Below are 5,285 nucleotides of genomic sequence, written 5' to 3' on the forward strand. Positions count from 1 at the left end.
TGGAAGAGAAGAAGGGATGGAATTTACAGCTAACCAAATTCCCATGTGGTATAATGGAATAGCTCTCGTAAATATGCTATGCACAGGGGGCTAGTGCCCCGTTCTGCCGTCATCACATAGCTCTCCATGGTGCTGAAAAAATATATAGGAACCGTGTGTGTGTGTGTGTGTGTGTGTGTGTGTGTGTGTGTGTGTGTGTGTGTGTGTGTGTGTGTGTGTGCGTGTGTGAGTATGTGTGTGTGTGTGTGTGAGTGAGAGCATGTGTGTGTGTGTGTGTGTGTGTGTGAGAGAGAGTATGTGTGTGTGTGTGTGTGTGTGTGTGTGTGTGTGTGTGTGTGTGTGTGTGTGTGTGTGTGTGTGTGTGTGTGTGTGTGTGTGTGTGTGTGTGTGTGTGTGTGTGTGTGTGTATCTATAAATATCCAGCACATGGGAACTCCCTATCCTGCTCAGCTAGCCTAGGATCTCACCATGGTCCTGAAATAGTCTATAAAGGGTAAAAACCTCATAGGGCCCCACATCAGTTGTAGCATTTGTTTACCCCTTCCTGTCATTCTGTATTTAAACTCACTCTTCCTTCTCCTCCCTTCTCTCTTTCCTTCCTTTGTCATCAATTCCTCTGGTCAGGTGCTTTGCCAGTCTTTGGAAAACAGGATGTTGGAAATCAGGATGTTGGAAATCAGGTTGTTGGAAATCAGGATGTTGGAAATCAGAATGTTGGAAATCCGGTTGTTGGAAATCAGGATGTTGGAAATCAGGATGTTGGAAATCAGAATGTTGGAAATCAGGATTTTGGAAATCAGGATGTTGGAAATCAGAATGTTGGAAATCAGAATGTTGGAAATCAGGATTTTGGAAATCAGGATGTTGGAAATCAGGATGTTGGAAATCAGGATGTTGCAAATCAGGAGGTTGGAAATCAGGATTTTGGATGTCAGGATGTTGGAAATCAGGATTTTGGAAATCAGGATGTTGGAAATCAGGATGTTGGAAATCAGGATGTTGGAAATCAGGATCCGATGGTGATATGGTGCGTACTAAGAGCAGGGTCACGTTGACATTCCATGTGTAAATGTACTCTACTGTGCGTTATTGTGGGGGCACCTGCCAACGTTTCCATTGTACAGCCGAGTGGAAACATTTGTATTCTCAACAAAGAGATTACTCAGTCTCTGCCAAGAAGGTTGTACAACATGACGCGATTCCAATGTGTCTTCCTGCCGATGTTGTTGACTGTTATGCACACTATGTCTGGCTGGCAAGGTTGACGGATGTTTTGTGTTGTACATGTGTCTAGCTCTGGAATGCAGTGGGAATAATACTGTCTTGAAGAACAATACACATCATTTATCATCAAGAACGCTACAGCACAATTTTGGATTAGAATATGGTGGATGTGCTTTCAGAATGTATTTGTTTTCTGAGAACGTTCAGTACATATCAACAGACTAATCAACTGTCAATGTTTTTGTTTTCCTGCAAAGACACTAAACTGTTACAACCTTCTCTAATTTATACAACGATCAATCGGTTCCTTGTCTAGGCGAGTGATTTTGGTCATGGACACACAAAAGTTGTCCTCAACTCGGTTTTGCGACAAGGACATACTAACAGCATGTATCTATGTAAAGCAGTACACATATTTCAATATCCAAATCAATTCACAGCACCATCCACGTTTTACTTATGACAACCAACCAGTGTGAGAACCAGCCCCGCCCCTGTCCACCCTAGAGTATAATACTTTCTTGTTGTTTTTCATCTAAACATTAAGGAAGTGCCATTACATTTCATCACTATTTCACAAGGGTACTATAACTGTCATCTCACCACAGGTATTAACTCTCCTTCTCTCACTCATGATGCTAAACCAAGTCCTTAAAGGGGCAATCTGGAATTGGCACATCCATTTTTTGACTTTTAAATGAGTCATATATAATTTATGAATGCCTCATGAGACTAGAATCAACAGTCTTACCCCAATCAGAACTTATTTGACTCTACATACTGTACTCTACTATAGCCTCAAAACATTATTAAAAATATATTTTTGATCCTAAATCCTTGCATTCATATACTGTAGCTCTGTGTATGAATTTGAGAGTGGTTGCAGTTATCCAGCCCCATCCCTCAGATGATGGGGGGAAAGGGGTCTGGAAGTACTTGAGTTCAATGTTTCAAGTTTAGTGTCACTATTTTGGGGGGCATTAAAAAAATGAAAAATGTATATTTTCAAGTTTCAAGTGTTAATGTCATGTGCACAAGTAGAGTGAAATGCCTTTCTTGCAAGCTCCAAACCCAACAACGCAGTAATCAATATCAGTGTAGCACAAAAATAACATAATGTAGACCTGGTCCTAGATCAGCACATGACTAACCTCGGCAGTCTGCTGGGAACTCTCCATGGTCATGAAAAGGTTATCTGATAATAGCTACGCTCTGAAATGGAAACTCAGTTTGGCATTTATTTTGACCCATTCCAAAACTGTCGATATGACGCATTTATCAAAACATTTACATTCAGGAAAATATCTGCAATATTTAATAAATGAGGCTTACAGATGAGTCAACAATTGGTTTTAGGAGGGCAGGTGGGATAGTGCATTTCCGTTTTGTTGTTTTTTGGAGAGGAGGCTATAACAGAACGTAGAAAACAACTAAAGTTAAAGGGGATGTTGATATAAATAGTATGTTGTTTTCCCCTGTCAATGCGTGAGTAGTACACTACGGTAATGAAACTTTTTTCAAATGCAGTATTTGGAACCTTTGCGCCGGGCTGACGTCAGCAACAGGGTGCGCGCCTGCCAGGTCCTCCGCTAACAAGAGGGAGAGACGGGACCGCGCATCTCCGTCCTCCACTGCTGAAGCGACTGCGGGGAGCCAGATGCCCGACTGTGAGCTGCTGCCTGTGGATATCGCGGATGCCAGAGCAGACGAGAGCTACAGTCGAGAGACAGACCTATTTACACTCAGCCAAAGCGAATAACGGAAAGGGGGGCAGTGGGAGAGATAAGGAGAGGAGGTTTTTAAGAGTGGTTTTCAGCTTCGGAAGAGGAGCTATGGTAGCGGAGGAGGACTCGGAATATTGAGCACCACGAAAGGAAGAAAAAAACGCGTTATCCAGTTCTGCTGCGGCTAGTGAGCGCATTCTCTGCTCCGTTTGGAATAGCCTACAGTGTGTTTACATGAGACCATGGAGATACGGCTTGGATTTATCAAACAGCACTTCGACAGTTTGTGAACAAAACTGGACCTCTCTTTTTTCAACGGCATTTTGCCCTCTTTTTTTTCCATGGGATTGTGTTTTTTAGTATATTTTTTTCCGTTGGTATATTTTTTATTTGATCTATGGTGTTTTATTATTTTATGTCATCTTTTCCTTCTTTCCCAATTTCTGTTTTTATTTTTCATCGGTTTTGGAGGAGAGCTGGGTTGCCTCGTAGTGAAGATTTGTGGAGAGAAGATTCTGCGCCGCTCATGTGAATGATATTCTATCTCCCCAACTGAGACGTGCCATGGATGGAAACCTACATCTACGAAACCGATCGGAAAATATCCGTTACATCGAATAACTACTGCTAACATCGATCAGGTAAGAATCCATATCCCATATATCCTTATTTCTAATAAAAGGTTTTCGTAATGTGTAATGTGTGTTTAATAAACACTATGCTGTAAATGAGAGCTTAGCAGTATGCGTAGGCTATAAGCTATTGACATGGACAAGCTTTTAAAAGTGTCCCTAGTGGAAAATATTGTGTGAATGATTCTGTGTGAAATATTTATTTTGGTTGAATACCTTATGTTTTAATCAGTAGCATGGTAGAATTGGTCCAAAGTTGGCAGGCGACCTTCAATCCAGCTAGTCCATCTGCAGTCAGCCGCGGGGATGTCGCTTATGACTTGTGTGCTGTGAACCTGAACCGGAGTACAAGTCACGCAAAATCACAAATACGTTAAATAGTGTAGCTTTTGCCCAACACGATATGTGGTACTGGTCTCTCTAGTCCTGGTTTTCGTGAGAGTGGTGTTCTATTGACGTTTGCCTCTCAACCTATTCAGTCAGATATGTAACTTTGCGCAGTGTCGAAATGCACACAGACTCACTCTAGTCAACCTGAGTAGTGTAGGCAGGGGATCCTATTCCATGCTTTAGAGATGGGTTGGGACTCACAGCAAGCCTTCTCCTCCGCGACTCGGGGGTTGTGTGTCTTTTCACACTGCATCTACACCAATGTGTGTTCAATAGACACATTTCCTAGCTAGAAATAACAATATGTTTTATTGTGTGTGTGTATGTCTTCTCTCCTTGGCGCTCATACATGTGTGCGTTTGAGTGAGTCCGTTCTATTGTGGAATGATAATGAGGGATGTGTCATGTCTCCGGTCCATTGGGGGGTCGTTACTGGACTGAATGATTTCATGAATATCCAGCACAGTAGACTAGACTAGACCGGTGGTTTCCAACCATGGGAGCATAGAGAAAATGTTGCATACACTATTTCACATAACTATTTTCAATACTCTAAAACATTACAGCATCCCTGTACTTTTACAGCAGGGATGCTGTAATATGTTTTACAGTAAGGAAAATGGTACTGTAAAATACATTATAGCATCTCTGCTGAAAAGTGAAATTACAGTATTAAGCTGGCAACACTGGTACCAGTATAATGCTGTAAATGTACAGGGAAAATATGTACAGTGTGTATTGGCGCTGGTCCCCAGGTGCGTTGCTTGCCGTTATCGATGCAAACAGGTGGCTCTCGTGACGCTGAATGGTGCTGACAAATGGGACGCGGCAGCGGACGCGTGAGGAGCCTCCGAGCGCTCGCTCTCCCTCGCCCATCTGTTGAGCGTGCCTAGTCTTGCGTTCCTCCACACGCGTTCGGCCTAAACACAATTTCCCAATGGTTTTTATCAAATTTGTTGAATTATAGAATGTAAACACAAGACTTGGCTCAACCTCGTTTATTCAATTCAAAATGACATAACATGCCATATGTGAATATTATATCCACTGTCTTGCAACCAAACCACAAGACATGGATTTTTTTGTTTACTCCCCTGTTGGTTCTGGTTAGAATTTGGGATTGTTTAGCTGATCCTAGATCCGAGAGAGACATGCTTAGCCGGCAGTGACGTAACTGCCATTTCAGTTGGTCCCCTCAGACATCTCCTGAATGTGAATAGTGACAAATCCCGTCTCACTCCCTGGTCTCAGTGCGAATGGTGCCTGTGGTGCCATGGCCCCTCTTAATGGGGATGCAGAACCTGCGTGGCGGGTT

This window comes from Coregonus lavaretus, assembly GCF_964263955.1.
Source record: "Coregonus lavaretus genome assembly, chromosome: 7".
In the NCBI taxonomy this organism is placed as follows: domain Eukaryota; kingdom Metazoa; phylum Chordata; class Actinopteri; order Salmoniformes; family Salmonidae; genus Coregonus; species Coregonus lavaretus.